The sequence below is a fragment of the Diceros bicornis genome, chromosome 6 (assembly GCF_020826845.1).
Source record: "Diceros bicornis minor isolate mBicDic1 chromosome 6, mDicBic1.mat.cur, whole genome shotgun sequence".
Taxonomy (NCBI): domain Eukaryota; kingdom Metazoa; phylum Chordata; class Mammalia; order Perissodactyla; family Rhinocerotidae; genus Diceros; species Diceros bicornis.
Genome location: NC_080745.1, coordinates 72,119,020 through 72,137,159, shown reverse-complemented (window position 1 = coordinate 72,137,159; position 18,140 = coordinate 72,119,020).

The window sequence follows — 18,140 nt, the reverse complement described above, 5'->3', positions numbered from 1 at the left end:
ATCAAATTTCATTAAGAAAAAGAGACCTAGAAAAAAATCTAAAGAATTAAATGAAAGTCATTTGTAACCCATCTATTTGTAAAAAAAATAAAATTATAGTTTTATACCTTATACTTTGATTGTTTCCACCTACATGATTATGTGTTTATGTTTAATTGTTGAAATTATGCAACACAGGTGGTTCTGTGGTTCTGCATTTTGCTCTCTTACAGAACATTAGACTGTTTTTTTCCCATGCCATTACCAGTTATTTATAAGTATTATTATAATTTATAAGTATATAATCAGAATATATTGTGGAATGAATACACTATAATTTACTTAATGAACTCCCATTGTAATCCCTCATTTGTAGCCAGTGTTCAGGAGCTTCAGGGCTATTTATTCTCTTTAACAAATGGAAATACAGGAGGCCACACCTCTAGATTCCCATTGTAGGATTTTCTTTTCCAAGTGTTGGGGTAATCCGCTCACCCCTTACTTCTTTTACTAAGTGGCAGAGTTGACAGGATGTGAAGATCAGATCCTATCAGAGCTGAAAAGCCGAGAAAACAGGCTGATTTGTGTGTGTGTGTGTGTGTGTATCTGCACTTTACAAATTCGTATTTAAAATATTTTTCTGGTGATTTCTGTGATCAATAAGAGGTTTGGGTTATTTCATTTACTGATACAAACTGAGCCCACCTGGGGCTTGAGCTGCCTCCTTCCTCTCATATCAGGATTTTCCTCGATCAAGGAAATTCAAAAGTCAGGAAATCATTGTCTTTCAGTGTCAGGAAGAAAACTTTAATACACTTGAACCCAGAGCTGGGAAATCAAAGAATCCCAGCTGTGGCTTCTGTTAATGTAATTTGGGGCTGCCTTGTTTGTTAGAGCATAGCTTTGGCAGCAGGAAGGCTCAGCTCTCGTATAATCAGATCAGTCATCTGGGATAATTGTTCAGGGGACCATCCACACTCTCCTGCAGACTTACAGACCCAATGACCAAAATAGAGGAAAGGGAATCTACATTTTTTACAAACTCCCCAAGTGAATTTTGTCAGGTAAATTTAAGAAATGGACCCATACACAATAGAAGATTTCTAGGCCATCAGCTTAGCCTGAAAGACATTGCTTTACCTTGTCCTCACACCTGTATTTCCAAGGAATGTTAGCATCTGAGATATTGGACTTTACTTAAAGGACTGTTTCATCTTTGATAATTATCAAAATCACGTGATTGGAAAGAAGCAGTTTCATAAGCCTGTAGCAAGGATGACGGAAGGGATTTTTCTAATACAGAAATGATCATATTTGAAAGAAGCATTCCGCATCTCCCCAAAGGCACTGCTACTAATAGAGAACCAGCTGCACGCCTCTGTCACAGGCCAATACCACTCCTGTGGAATGGATGAAAGCTGTGTTATTACCTATGGGGACTGGCTGATTTGAGGCAGTAGCATATGGTTGACTGTTAAAACAAATCAAAATAAAACCAAACAGAATCTTCTCATTGCATAGCCCCAGGAGAATTCTCAAAAACTAATACAAAAGGCTAAGCCCAGACACAGCCTTACTCCCTCTGTGCTTCATCTCCAGCCAAGAGAAACATTAGCCTTATTGGGCCTAGTGTGCTAGAATGCTTCCAACACACTGTCCAGACTTTCCTTGTGTCACAGGCTTCTGTTTGTGAAGACGAGAAACTACTAATTGTGTATTTTCATGTGCCTATTGGAAAGGATGAAAAGTCATTCACCAAGATGACTCCCTGGGCCCAGTAGTGAGGGTGCCCATATGTGGTGGGTAGGTCCTCATGGTGATAGGCTGCCATAAAGAGGAGCAAAAGGTCTATGTTCTTCCCTTTCCCATAGTATAATTTCAACAACCAGGGAAACTAGATCTTTAAACCTCTATTGTCCTAAAGTCTAACAGAGACAAACATGATAGATAAGAATTATCTTATGAAAAAGCAAGCAAGGGAGAAGGTATGAGGAGGAGGAGTGGGGGAGAGATAGGGCCGATCTTCTCTACTCTTCACATTAAAAATTGAGAAGTAGAATAAGCTTAACAATAAGAATAGCTTAATAAGAATAACTTTTCTTTGTTGGGCCACCTGCAAGAGGCATTCCTGTTCTCTATTCCCCAAGTGTGAAGCTGTTGGATTTCACGGGTGAGAGTTGTAGGTACCCAGCTTCTAGCAGAGCAGGAGCCACAGTAAAGTGAGGACATCCCTCCACGGAATTGGTGTCCCCTACAAAAAATGCAAATGGACCTCAGGACCATTTGCCCATTGCATATGTTTTCTGGAGCATTAAGGAACTGAGAAGGAAATTTCTTAGTCATGTACCCAGTTCTTCCATGGAAAAGGAGAGAAGTGGAAATGGCCCCTGTAAGTTAGCTCTGATCATGCTGGGTCCATGAAACCCTTCACAAAAGCAGCTCGTCACTCCCAGAGTCTGGGTGTCAGTCAAGCCCAGAGGGTTATAGACCCTTTCAGCAAAGGGGGTAAATACTGAGGAGATGGCCAGCTTGGTGCCCTGGAGCGGGGTCTGAGGGAACAGGTACATGTTCTAAGTAAGAGCAAAGCCATGGGTCACAACCAGCACAGGCACAGGGCAGACAAAACAGGCCCAGACAGAAGAACAAGAGCCAAAGGGACGAAAATTCCAGAGGCAGAGCAAAGGAAGTGGTCCTAAGTCTCACACAGAGCAACTGTCAGAAGTCAAAAGGGGAGGCCTAGCAAGCAGGGTGGGGCCAGCAATGAGAGGTCTCTTTCAACCTGAGTAGCCACTTGTTTCATCCCAGGAGCCTTTGTTTATCTCATACGGGAAGGATACCATTTGGGCCTTGTGTGTGGCATTAAATAAAAGAATCCATGAGGGACGATGTCTGATGGGAGCACTTGTCTTCCTCTCCTAAAGGAAGTACAGCTTGGGATTCTCCCTGCTGGATACCTCCCAGATGGTGGCAGAGCAAAGACTCCTGTCTCCCTGGAGTCCCAGCACTTAGCTTCTTCATGTCTGTGACCCCAGCATCCCTGTGCCTCTCACACGCGGGAGCTTTCAGTACAGTTCTGCTCAGTGGATGCTGGTTCTCTCTCTCTGCCCCTCTGAGAAGTCCTCAGAAACTCAAGTCCTCAGAACTCAAAGGGCACAGCCATAAGAATGCTCTCAGCAGAGAGACCAGACCAACCTCCAAACAGCACTTACACATTGCTACATTTTTTTTTTTTTTAATATGCTTTGGGAGAAAAGGGAAACAAGTTAACATCTCAGAGTCCTGACATACTCTACTCTTCCTTTCCTTCCCTTCCTTCCCCCATATTTTTTTTGGGGGGGGTCAGACTCTAAAAATGACAACATAATGACAACTAAAATACTCATTTCATATTTTCTTGCAGATTTTTCACTTATTTTTTTCTTTTGTGATTGTTGAGTATGATCCAAAAATAAAACCACTACACCAGTTGAATGCCTACTCAGGGCTGAAAATTTGCATGGGGAAAGCTGTATAATTCTGGTGAGTGATGGTAAAACAGTCAGCGCCCCAACGTGGTTAAGTTACAGGTGATTATTCATGATGGCCTAAACGTCATGATATTGTATGTCTGATCAATAAAAACAATAGAAAAGCTGTGCTTCCTCTTAATCATCTCTCTTTGCCCACAGTGCTATCTCCCCCACTGTCAGACAAGCTGGATTCAAGGGCTGGTGGCTGTGCATGCTGGAGAATTTGCTATTGATGAGGCCTCTGTGCAGAAGTTTTGCAGACAAAAGAACACCTTCTCATCCTGCCCCAACTTGAAGACAGAACTCTGGCCTCAATCTGCTTGGCTTAAATGATTGTAAACCTTGTTTTCTTTTGTTTTTGTTCCACTTTTTTTTCTGATTATAGAAGAAATAGATACTTGATATTATAAATATCAAGCAAGGTAAATTATAAAATCTAAGGTGACAATCACCCATTATTAAGCCGCCACCTATAGGTAACCACCATTAACTAGTATATATTCTTCTTTTGATGCTTTCAGGATCATATAGAATGATCGTGTATGTATTTATAAAATAATATTTAAACACACATACACACATACACACAGAAATCAGTTCATACAATGCATATTATGAAACTTGCCTTTTTTCCCTGACAATAGATTTGAGACATTTTTTTCTATCAATCCATGTAGATCTACTTCATCCTTTTTTTTTTTGTCATAGATTTCATTTTTTAGAGAAGTTTTAGAGTCACGGAAAAATTGAGTGGAAAGAGCAGAGAGTATCCACATAATCAGTCTGCTCCTCACACACACAGCCTCCCCGACATTCAACATCCCTCAATGTAGTGATGCATTTGTTACAATCCATGAAGCAACACTGACACATCGTTATTGACCATAGTCTACCTTAGGGATCACTCATTGTGTTGTATATTCTATGGGTTTTGATAAATGTACAGTGACATGTGCTCACTATTATAGCATCATACAGAGTTGTTTCTCTGCTCTAAAGATCCTCTGTGCTCCACTTATTTATCTCATCTTCCCCTGAACTCCTGAAAACCACTGATCTTTTTATTGTCTTCATAATTTTGCCCTTTGCAGAATGTCATATAGTTAGAATCATATAGCGTGTATCCTTCTCAGATTGGCATCTTGCGTTTTGAAATATGCATTTAAGGATCTTCCATTCCTTAATGTGGCTTGATAGCTCATTTATTTTTAGAGCTGAATAATATTCCATTGTATGGATGTATCAGTTTGTGTGTCCATTCACCTATGAAGAACTTCCCCATTGCTTCCAAGTTTTGGTAATTATGAATAAGGCTGCTGTAAACATTCAGGTGCATGTTTTGTGTGGACCTAAGTTTTCAACTAATTTGGGTAGACAGGAATGTGATTGTTGAATTGTATGATAAGAATATGTTTAGTTTTGTGGAAAAAAAAAAAAAAACTCCCAAACTATCTTTCAAAGTAGATTGAGACTTTCATGGATCATTTCTTTGGTGTTGCATCTAAAAAGTCATTGTCAAATTCACTCATTTAGATTTTTCTCCTGTTATCTTCTAGGAATTTTATAGTTTTGTGTTTTACATTTAGGTTTATGATCCATTTTGAGTTAATTTTTGGGAAAAGTGTAAGGTCTGTGTCTAGATTCATTATTTTGCATGTAAATGTTGAGTTGTTCCAGCACCACTTGTTGAAAAGACTACCCTTTCTCCACCGAATTGCCTTTGCTTCTTTGTCAAAGATCAGTTGACTATATTTCTGTGGGTCTATTTCTGGACTCTCTATTCTTTTCCTTTGATCTATTTGTTTATTCATTTGTCAATAATACACTATCTTGATTATAATAGCTTTATAGTAAGTCTTGATGTCAAGTAGTGTCAATCTTCCAACTTTGTTCTCCTCCTTCAATATTGTGCCAGCTATTCTGGGTCTCTTGCCTTTCCATATCAACTTTAGAATCAATATGTTGATATCCACAACATAACTTGCTGGAATTTTGACTGGGATTGCATTGAAGCCATAGATCAAGTTGGGAAGAACTGACATCTTAACACAATTGAGTCTTCCTATCCATGAACATGGAATAACTCTCAATTTATTTAGGTTTTCTTTGATTTCTTTCAACAGAGTTTTGTAATTATCCTCATATAGCTCTTATACATGTTTTGTTAGATTTATACCTATTTCATTTTTTTGACGCTAATGTTACCTTTTCCTGTTTAATGGCTACAAAATAGTCTATTATGTGGATGTATTTAACAACACTCATTAATTCTTAAGTGCATGTTTAATTTGGATGACTTTGAAGGGTGAACAAACAAAAGCATACCTTTGGTCATCCACCAAAGCAGAGATGGTGATATTTTACTTGGTCAAGCTGGAGACCCAGAAAATGAAGGAAACTAGTCTATATTTATCACCCAGGATGACAGTTATCAAATACACCAGCATAAATAGCAGCAAATTAAATTGCACAAATAGGGTGAGCCGACTAAAAAAAAAAATACCTAAAAACAACTTAGCCAGATAGATAGATAGATAGATAGATAGATAGATAGATAGATGTATTTTTTTCGTGTGTGTTTCCAAGAACCACTTATTCAAAATACCATAGTAAAACCTTAACATTCTTCTAGTTCTCAGGTTTTATTTGTAACCAATCCAGAGAAGCTTAAAGTGATGTTTCACAATAGTAGTCTAAATTTTGATTCATTAGAGATTATTTTTGGATGCCTTTGATTTATACTTGCTCATATCTCTAAAGTACTCTATGAGATTAGACTTTAAATGATGCTACTCCTTGAACATTTAGGAAGAGTTTTATTTTCTGTCTGGTGTCCCCTTTAAAAGTCTGGAAACCTGCTCTTTAAGATTCAGGCAGTTGTCTCTATGATATCCTGATGCCTCTTCCATCCCACCTGCTCAAGAAATGTGAGCCCTGGATTGTAGCTGATTTGAAGTTTAAACAGATTGTAACTCAAGTGTGACGGCAACTCAACTGTTTGTTCACCAGGATGTTAAGCCTGTCCCAAAGCAGCCTACAGAGCAAACTTTTATTTAATTACTCAAGCACAAGAAATGAAAATATACAGCTGCCCTGCTTATCTGAAGCTTTTTGCCTGGACCTTGCCATTAATTAGCATTTAACTCAGAAGTAAACTAGGTGAGATGGCCGTATAAAGATTGAAGACCACAATAAAATTATAATACACAAGATCTCAAGAGGATGATTTGAGGATGAAAATGTAGCATGAAAGAAATGTCTTTCCTCACTTTTATATAAATAATTTAAAAAATATTTGGAGAAAATGGTCATTAAGCTAAAACTACAAAATAAATCCAGATGAGCAGATTCTATTTCTTTGACTCACTACTTTATCTTTTTCTTAAAGTTTATGTACAGGACCAGCAATTAGTACAAGTCTAGCAGTGACAGTACTGGCTTCTGACAATTATCAGTCATTCTCATCAGATTTATTCAGAGTGAGAAATTTTGACAGGAGGTTTAAAAGGAATTGAAGCTGTGATCACCAGTCTTGAGCAAAATTTTGGTGTTGGTGTTCATCAGCAATTAGTGAGTTTCCAGTTCCTTGGGAGACAAGTAATAGAATTCCCACAAGGATCCTGTAGGAGGCACTTTGATACATTTTTTTAGCAATAGCACTAGCACTTTTGCCTTTGTGGAGATGGATGGATTTGAGAGGAAAATGTGTTTGGCTATTTTCAAGGCTCTACTGTAGTTTTTAATTACAATGATAGTTAAAGGTGTAGATGTTAAGAATTAAATAATATGTATAGTCTGTAAAGAGACAGATGTCAGGTAGATAAGGCTCATGAGTATGTTGGCAGAATCAGGAGGTGGTAGACTGAAAAGTGGTCACCAGCCCTAAAAGGGGCAGCAGATGTCCCTCCCCAGCAAAGTGTTACAATATGCCAAAGAGAGCTGAGAGGAAGAGCTGAAAAACTTGAAGTTTGTTTTTAAAGCGCACTCTGGGCTTGAGCAAGTGATTTGCTTTGGCCAATAGAATGTTAAGAGATATTATTCATGCAGAAGCTAGAATAACTGCTTGCATGCATCTGTCTCCTCTTTTGGAATCCTACTACCGTGAGTACAAGCCTAGGCTAACCTGCCTAGGGTGAAAGACGGCAAGAAGAGGGAAACGAGCCCTAGAAAACCAGCCTAGAGCCAGCCAACTTCCAAACATGAGGGAGACCAACCAAGATCAGCAGAAACACTTACACAACTGTAGCTGACTGCAGACACATGGTGAGCCCAGCTGAGCCTGGTCTAGATCAGCAGAATTGCTCAAACACCCCATAGACTCCTGAGAAATGATTAATGTTGATTGTTGTATAACATTGAAGTGTTATGGTCGTCAGTTAGACAGCTTTAATGTGGCAATAGGTAACTGGTACACCAGTCCATGGAATGTGGTCAATAAATGTTAGCTATATAAACTGATATTTTATTGACTTTAGGTGCTTTGATGATGATGATGCCTTCTTGATTTTTCCATAAGCTGTCTATAGAAGGTTTTCACTTAATAGCACTATAACTGCCACCTGACTGACAGTGACTGTTATATTCCATCAATTCTCAGATGCACCCTGAATTTCAAAGAGTTAAAATGGAAAAATCCTGCTTATTGTAGAAAATTTCACCAAGACATCTAAGGGTAGTGGTGACCTGTGAGCGTAGCTGAAGCCCAGTTCCTTGGAGCCAGAGTGTGCTGCAGAAATGAAGGTTGTCAGCATGATACAATGCAGAATCGGAATTTCAGGTTCATAGAGAACAGCAGGACCTGGAGAGTGTGTGGCAAAGAGTCGGCTCCATTTAAGCAGGTCGGTGCTGTCCTCTTTGACCTCCTAGGTGACCAGAGGAGGAGCAGTTTGGGTGACCCATCGGGGTTCTCCAAGTTGCCTAAACATCCTAAGGACAAAGGCTTCAGAAACAAACTTTCCTTCACACTTGTAGATTGAAGGGATAAAATACGGCCCCTAGAATCTCCTTATGCTGAATTAGGGCAGTGTTTAATTAAGCTGCCCATAAATAGTCTTTAGACAGCCAGGGAGAGTTTAAATTCTAAATTAAAGACACTCATTGTATGTTTTGCTTTTTATTGTTACTAAGGGTTTTTACGCTACCCAGAGACTAATATTTTATTTAGTTATCTCAACATTTCATAGTTTTTAATAGAATGAGGGAAATGGGGTTAATGTTGGGCATTTATACTGTTTTTGTGTGTGTGTGAGGAAGATCAGCCCTGAGCTAACATCCATGCCAACCCTCCTCTTTTTGCTGAGGAAGACTGGCCCTGAGCTAACATGCATGCCCGTCTTCCTCCACTTTACGTGGGATGCCGCCACAGCATGGCCCAGCAAGCGGTGCGTTGGTGCGCACCTGGGATCCGAACTCGGGCCTCCAGCAGCGGAGCGCGCATGCTTAACCATTATGCCATGGGGGCTGGCCCCACATTTATACTTTTAATAGACATTTACAAGCATTGCAAGAAAATCAAAACTGTCATTTCATTGTTATACATCATTTTGGACCAAAAACATTCCCCAGGTTGAGTCCCATCCCTGGTTCCAAATAATCTTCATCTGCTGAAAAAAAAAAATCATATTCTCATTCAAAAAACAAGCTTCTCTAAAGCACCTTCTATAGACTCTGAGAGTCACTGCAAAAATGGGTGTCTCCAAGCTGTTTGAAACAAGCATGGCGCTACAGGGATCCTGATTGCCCCTTCCATGGCAAAAGCCCTGAAGGGGTCAGTTCTCAGTCAAGAGGAAGTAGTATACTGTAGCTGAGTGCTGAGCTGATGCTCAACCCTCTTTCGGCCAAGGGATTCCTGTTACTCCCTTGTGTTCTGTCTAAGAAAGTGCCTTTGGCATTATTAATTATCTGGCTTGAGAATCAAGCTACTGAATTATCCTCCTTGTCTGAAATACAGCTTTGCTTTCCTGCCCTGACACCTTGTGGTTCCCTGGGAGGGCAAGGGTACTGCCGGGTGGGGTGGAGAGAGCATGGTTTTGGGGTTAAAAAGACCTTGACCCAAATTCTGGCTCCATCATGTGCCAGCTGTATGACCTTGGCTAAATTCCCTGGTTCTGAACCTCAATTTCTTCCTTACTTAAAAGGTGTGGTAGTGGTTGATAATACTGCCTTTTAGGGTATGGTGAAAGTTAGAAACCATAAGATACAGCCAGCACCTGTACATGGAGAGGTTAATTCCCTCTCTACCACCTTTCTTTTCCTTTCCTTTCCTTTCCTTTCCTTTCCTTTCCTTTCCTTTCCTTTCCTTTCCTTTCCTTTCCTTTCCTTTCCTTTCCTTTCCTTTCCTTTCCTTTCCTTTCCTTTCCTTTCCTTTCCTTTCCTTTTTTCTTTTCTTTTTTTTAATCCTGAGCTTCTCTCTCTGGGCCTAGCTGCACCTGCTACACCTTGATGCCAACCATCTGCCTGAATGTCCAGGTCTGATCACTCTCAAATGGCACAAGTCCATGTTTTTCCCATTTGGTGGGACATTCTCCTTTCTAATGGGTTTGTCTGAAGTGACCCCCAGCCTACATTACCACTGCTCATCCTACTGTTCAACACAATTTCTCTGCTTGTGAGTGTTTGTGTTGCTGACCCTCCCAGTGGGCATGCTGTGAGCTGTTTCCCTTCCCAGGGGAGTCATGAGACCCACTGTCTACTCCTTGGCAGCCCTGGACTCAGCAGCAACCGGGTAAGGAAGACTGTGGATGAATCAGCGCAGCCCATCACTATTCTTGGGAACCTCGTTCAAAGAGAATTTGATGTGGAAGTTCGGTCACCTGTGTCACCTTTATATAACAAAAAGAAAAGGATGACATTGCTGGGATTAGGGCCATTTGGGTCCACTGACATCACTGTAAACATTGACATCAAAGTCTCTAGAAAGTTCATGTGTCAAAACAGAATAAGAGGGAACATTTATTGAGCACTTTCTATGTGTCAGGCTCTCTTCTAAGGGCTACACATGTATCATTTCATTTAATACTCACAACAGACCTATCAGATGAGTGGTATAATAGCTCCATTTTACGTATGTGGAAACTGAGGTTTAGAGAAACTAACTGACTCACAGAAGATTGTATAGTTACTGAGTGGCAGAGCCAGTATTTTACCTCAGGCAGTGTGACTCCACAACTCTTTCTGCTTTCCTCCAATTGAAGCCATCCTCAGGTGGGCATTGGCCATCTTCAGATTTAAACAGACTCCCAGACGAACTGGATGTGTTGGAGAAGTTCTGAGGAGCTGGGAGGAAAGAGATATCCATGGTTCTGTTATGAAGAAAACTGCATTTGCAGCCACAAGCGATAAAATTTAGGACCATGTTAGACTTTCTCAGGGGTCAAGGAACAGTAGAGTTTCAGGAGCTCTGTGCCAAGTGTCCAATGGCTGGGAGAGGATTAAATTCCCACAGTCGAGTCTTAGGGCACCAGTGGATGAAATGTCTTGTGGATATAAAAGGAAAGATAGGTCCACATGTTCTCCCCTCTCCTGGACTCCACCCTCTGCCCTATGGCATATGGAATTACAAGACGTGTGGATATGAGCCAGATCTGATGCTAATTAGAAGAAATGTTCCCTCATTGCTATGTGAAGCAATGTTCATTAATTAAAAGAGAATTCTCTCAGTGACTGTAAAAATTAAAATAAGGGCCTCAGGAATAGTATATCCTGAAGCAGAAACACAGCATAGTTATTTCTATTCTTGCACTTTAATATCAAAACTGTTACTTGAAACCGTACCCACTCTACGAGACTTTAAGATGCCTCTATTTGCCTCTCCTTAGGAAACTGCATACTTAGCTTTGAATCCTTCGGCTGTGGGGTCATCTAATAGTTTTTCCTGTCTTTTGGCAATGTCAGGAAGTGAAAACTAATTATTTCAGCTCTCATCAAGGGGAGGTGGCAGGGGGAGGTGGAACTTCCCTTCTGCCAATATGTCACATCTTGGAGAATTCACCCAAATAGGAGATGGAGATGCCACAGAAACAGAGGAGGAGAAGTGTTGAAGGCTAATCAGTGAGAAACAAATTTTTTCTTCTAGAGACAAATGTAAAGACTATATATATTATGTGCTTGTGTGCTTGTGTGCTTGTGTGTGTGTATGTGTGTGTGTCTATCTTGCCTTGTGTAACTTATAGGTTTCTGAAAAGCTGTATTTATAATGTCTTATTTGAATTGTAAAAGGGAATGGCAACCATCTATTTGTAATAATTTCGGTGCTGCATCTTTTCCCAGCTAGTAATGCAACACAAGAGCCTAAAATTGATTTTGTTTAACAGTAGAATTGTCCCATAATGGCTTTCTTCAAGGGAAAGAGGCTGAATATGTAATTGAGCTCCTTTGGGAATTCTGAATTCTGCCAGCAGGAAGCTCCTCTCTTGAACAGATTTTGATGGAAAATTCCACAACAGATCCCATTACTTCAACCAGTCAATTATCCCTTAAGAACCAAAAAGCACTGAGATCCCTTTCTCTTTTCTTTTTCTTCAAGTGTGAGCGTGTATATGATTCTTCTCTGCAATAATACATGCTATTTCAACTCTGACTAGAATGATTGATTTTATCCTCTTTTCCAAGGAATTAAATAAATTATTTTATTAAAGTGCCTGCTAGGATCCCCTACTTTTTCTTTAAAGTCTAATTCTGGTGATGGGCTTTTCTTGAGGATGACCAGCCCAGGGCACATTTTTCCTTTTCCGGAAATCCATTAGAGCACAGAAATCTCATGTTTGATACCTTTGTTCTCTTGTCCTTTCCTACATGTAGACCATACATCCTCTCCTAGTCCAGACTTTCTGGCAATTCTTAAGGGCTTCTGATAAAACATAATCTGACCTGATATTCAGCGAAATTGATACTGTTATTTGCTATTTATGAGCGTGGATTACAAACACAAAAAAAGCTTTCCCTTCCCTTTATCCTTCTCAAGAAATATCAATAATTGGTAACTGTGGCTTTTGTGGGCACCCCTGAGAAACTGTCCACATGGGTTGGCCATCGAATGCAGAAATAACCAAAGCCCAGAGCCTCCAGCTGGCCTGTAAATCACAGAGCCCAGAAACTTAGGGGACTTCTAGCCCCATGGAACTTAAGCTTAGGAATTTCAAGCCCCAATCAAGTTTTTTAGAATGACAAAATTTGGGGCTGAGTGTGCTAAGTTACCACATTAAAATGAAACGAGACAAAAAAATAAACAAAACACCAAAACCAAACTTCCAGCAGTTAACAATGGATTTCCAAAAATAAAGAACAATTTTATCACCAAAAAGATGGATGCATATAATCTCAAATGAAAGTACAATCATTTATTTTGAATAAATTTAGCTTTATGAAAAACATACTTCATTTTCTCATATTTTTCCTTATATTTAAAACATGCGTCATTGAACCTTTCAATATTACAATGTACAATAAGGATAAATCTCACAAACTTAATGGTGAGTGAAAGAAGTCAGATACAAAATAGTTCATACTGTATGGTTCCATTTAGAGAAATGATATAAACAGGTGAAGCTAATCTCTGCTGATAGAAGTCAAGGCAATGGCTTATCATCAAGGGGTAGATGGGGAGTGTCTGGAAGGGACTGAGGGAGGGCACATTTTTAGGGTACCAGAAATGTTTTGTTTTTTGATTTAGGTGATGTTACACACATCAATTCCTTTTTGTGAAAATTCAAGCTGTACACTATTTTATGTGTACTTTGTGGTATATTATGCTTCAATTAAAATAAATTAAAAAATAAAGAGTGTCTCATCATAGCCCTATATAGACCTACAAGCATTTGAAAATCACTGATCTGGTTTGGTTTCCCTTTTGACACACGAGGAAACTGAGGACCTGAGAGGGAAACTATCTTGTTCAAAATCATGAAACAAATCAGTAATCCAACTGGGAACTGAGTCCGGGCTTCCTTGGGTTAGTCCAAGGCCTTTGCCATGCTGCAGGCTCCTTCATCCTGAAATAATCATTGTGCTTGAGGCATCTCTGACAGGAAGGGCCACAGTTATATTAAGGAGCTTGTTCAGGTGCCAGGAACTCTGTAGACACTTGATCTATACTTATTGAATGGGCTTTAGAATGGATAGTGCTGGATGATGCTCCCTCACCCAGGGAACTGGGCACTTCTTGCTAGATAGCTGTTTCTTTCATACTTGTACATCTTTTGGCCATTGTATTCTCTCTTTAAGAAAAGAAATGTCTTCTACCTTTTTCCAAGACAAACTCCTCTCCTTGAACACTTGAAGCTCTCCAACTGTTCTTGTTGTATTTTCTCTTCTCACATTTGCATCATTTATCTCTTTCTTCCTTCTGGGTCCTCCTCCTGTGCCTACAGATATGCTCAATATTTTTCTGTCTTAGGAAATAAACAAGATAGACAAAAATAAAAGTAGCCTCTTTGTCTCTGTTAGTGAGTCATCAGATATGTATTGGGTGTCCATCATGTGTCCATCTGTCAGCCCAGCCCACAGTCCGGCAGACTCAGCTTCCCTCTCTAGTTACTTCTTTACGTCTTCAATTTTTTGAAGAAGACAAATAATCATTAGTTCTTCCTACTCCTCATGTCCATTTTTCTCCTCAATCCATGGCTATCTGGCTTCCACTTGCACAGATCTGCAGATACTGTTCTTTTGAAGGAGGCCTGTGTCTTCTTGGTAGAGTATCCCTACATCCTAATTTTCCTGGGATAGTTATAGTACATGTCTGTGGTCCAGGAGCTCATATTAATGGATCCCTGTTTTTAAATTGGCAAAAATCTCAAAAATTGGAGAATACCTTATGTGGTCAACACTACCTCTTGGTCACCATAGAAATGGGCATTACTGAGTCTTCATTCTCACCGACACTTGTCACATTGGGCACATGTTTATAATGGTTATGAGCATAGGCTTTGACACAGTGCCCTGATTCAAATCCCAGCTCTCTTATGTGGGAACTGTATGATCTTAGACAAGTTACTTAATCATTCTATTCTCAGTTTATTCACTTGTAAAAGGAAAATAGTAATAATAGTACCTACATCATAATGTTGTTGGGTGAGTTCAACAAGAAAAGTATCTAAAGTGCGTTGTACAATGCCTAGCACAGAGTTAACATTCAGTAAGTGAGACCAGTTCTCACTGAATCTTTCCTGTTATATCTAACTTACGGTTCCCAGTCTTCTCATCTCCAGTGATGTTTCATAAGATCTTTCTGTCCTCTCAACTTTTACTTAGAGCACACTCACTGTGGTTGCCATGTTTACAGTTTCTTTGTTTGACACTACACTAGTGCCTATGGTTAAGCCTGTAGGCGGAGCATCCTCACCTGCATTCATTCCTCCCTCTCCCCTGTCACCATGGAAGAATCTATGATTAATCCTGTGCGTTCTTCCTCTCTGGAGCCCTCACAAACCCTCCCCTTTCCTTCACACCTCCCTTACCCTAATTCAGGTAATCCTTCTCTCTGACCTCCTAGAATAACTTCATAACTACTTTCTTTGCCAACAATCTGCCCCCCTGCAATCTGTCGTCCATGATAAAAGAGTTGAATTTTTCCCTAATCACATTTCTCATCATGCCACCCTTTGACACTACGAAGTCCTATGATTCCCCATTTTCTACTGATTAGATTTCAAACTCTAAGTCCTGCTGTTCAAGCTCTCCCATATGCAGACCCCATTTACCTTTCAAACATTATTTTTCCTTTGCACACATTGCTGCATCAAGTGTCCCGGCCTAAAAAACCTATTCCCTCTTACTCATGTCTGAATTACCCCATTGAGGATGTTGTTTCCATTGTTCTGTCCGTCTCAATATCCTCCCGTTTCTAACTGCACAATTACTACCATCCTTTAAAGTTTAACCCACATGTAATCTTTGCTTTGACTGCCCTGTCCTCTATCGCTAAAATGGAAGAGTTTTCTCCATCCCGTGCAACCCTCTGAGATATTGTCTGACTCTTCCCAATAGATGCAACACTTTCTACCTTGTCTTCTGTCTGAAGACATTTTTTTCCCACAAGAGCAGCACCTGCAAGTGCTTACTCTCCTTGTCCCTCTGTGCTCTGTTTTTCATTGCGCAGTTTGCATCAGTATATCCAGGGGAGAGAGGAGGGTTGCTTGATTTCGTTAACCTCATTGTGTACAAGAATTGAACCAGGCTCTGTGGAGGCCACTGCAAAAATGATAAAGGCTCTATTCCTTCTTTGCAGGAACATAAAGTTGAATTAAGGAGAAATAGTGCACACATGAAAGTGACTTAGTAACATTTTCAGAGCAGCACATAAACAGGTGCAGATTAACGAAGTGCCCATGGAGTTGATAAGTGCTGTGAGGATGCAGAGTAGGGAGTGCTCATCGGCCTTGTGATATGAAGTCTTGGCAGAGAAGGGGAGTTTTACAGAAGGAATAGAAAGAAGGGAGTCACGAGTATTGTCAGAAAAGAGAAGGAGGGTTATCCTGGTGGGTAGGAGTGACTGGGCAGGGTGCAGCGATGTCTGTTTCCTCAGCCACCTGAGGAACAATTCTGGCTCTATCCTGGAGAAGTCTAGGCGCAAATCAAAATATCACCAGGTCCCAATTTAAACACGGAGCAAATGAATCCTTCATGTTTAGTAGTAAGAACACGCACTTTGGTGTCAGATATGCTGGCTTACATCTTCTTTTACTTATCAGGTGTGTGATCCTGGGCCCATCACTCCACCTCTCTAATCCTCAGTCATCAGCACAACTTGGGGTTCAGAATATGGGATCTGGCAGTAAATTAAATTATACCACTCCTAAGTGTTGGCTGTGTGACCTTGAGAAAGTCTCTTAACTTCTCTGGTCTTCTTCATCCTAATGAGATGGCCATGAGAGTGACTGAAATAGTGTACATGAGTGTCTGCCATATCATAAAAGATCAATGCACTTTAGATAATGTTATCAACATTCTTCACTACATTCTGAGAATTATTATCATTTTCTATAAAATGGGTAAACTAATAATCACTTGCTAAGGATGTTTTGTGAGTTTAGTGAGCCATCATCCAAAGTGCTGGGCATAGAGTGGGCACTCAATAAATGAAAGATTGATGCTGTTCCAAGATGACATATGCCTCAGACTAACCAGAAAGATGCATCACCGCTGTATTTAACAGATTGAGTAATTTTGTGTTTAATATCTATCTTCCACGCTCAAATGAAATCCTGAGTTCAGATATTTGACTGTCTTATCTACCGCTGGATGCCTGGTACTAGACAGTTTCTAACACAACATCAGTGTGAACTAATACATAGAAAAACAAGAGGGACTAGGGAAAAAAAGTTGTAGTGGTAATTATGTGACATGCATAGCTGGTAGACGGTAGATTTCTATGGACCAAGGAATTGTGCAAATTATTTCCAGAGTTGTTGGAATGAGGCCATTTGCATTAAATATGCAGAGTATTAGTAATTAAGCTGTAGATTCTAGCTGTCTCCAGTCTATGTTCTTCTGTTTTAGTTACACCTTATTTGCAACAAATTCATGCGCTTGCCCCCATATTCTCTTTGTTTTTGTCCATTGATTCCCCTAATTTTCTCTTATAGATTTTATTACTTACTATACAAATTGAAAGATTTGTGGGCAAAGAATCACCTAGGTTTTAAGAAAGTGCTTACTAGGGCCAGCCCTGTGGCTTAGTGGTGAAGTGCTTGCGCTCCGCTGCTGGCGGCCCTGGTTCGGATCCCGGGTGCGCACGGATGCACTGCTTCTCCGGCCACGCTGAGGCCACGTCCCACATACAACAACAAGAAGGATGTGCAGCTATGACATACAACTATCTACTGGGGCTTTGGGGGGGAAAATAAATAAAATTAAACAAAAAAAAAGGAAAGTGCTTACTGTTAGAATCTAAGGCATAGTTTGTCTTCTGGCAATTATTATAATTGTTGGAAAGCCTTAATTAGATCCTGGAAGGGGGAATATTTCCTTGGGGCAAATCCCACAGAGAAAAAGAGAGAAAGGAAATAAAACTGCTGAAAGAAAGAAGGAAATGGGAAGAGGTTTAGTCATGACATCTTAATCTGCTTAATTAGACTTAATTTTATCAACTTGCAATCTTGAAAGTGGTTAACAACTTCATTTGCAAATGTTTCTTAAGCACCTGCTACATGCAATGTTGTGAAGTGCTGCACTCCGTAGGGCAGAGATTAGAGAAAAGAATATGGCACAGCCTGTACTCTAGAGGATCTTCTATCTTAGTTGTGGAGGAAAACATATATTAATGAAACTTGAGTAAGCCTCTGGAACACCTTGATTTTAGCCCAGATAAGACAGGCCAGGATGTTGAAGGAGTTTGGAAGCTAACCATCTGAGGAATGATGAAAAGACCTCAGTTTCATTGTCTTGGAGGGATTAAGTAGGATCAGGCCAGGAGTTTCAGGGACAAAACAACTTACATGGGGGAGTTATATGGAGGAGTGTCAAATTCACTTCATGCGGCTCCAAGGGGGCAGACTTAAGATTGATTAATGTATTATCTCATTCATTCATTCATTTATTCGCTAAATAAGTACTTCCAGAACATCAACTAAATGCTAGCATTGTGGTAAATGCCACAGAGAAAACAAATGCACAAAAATCTGTGCTTTAATGATAGGAGTGCCCTAAAAGAAGATA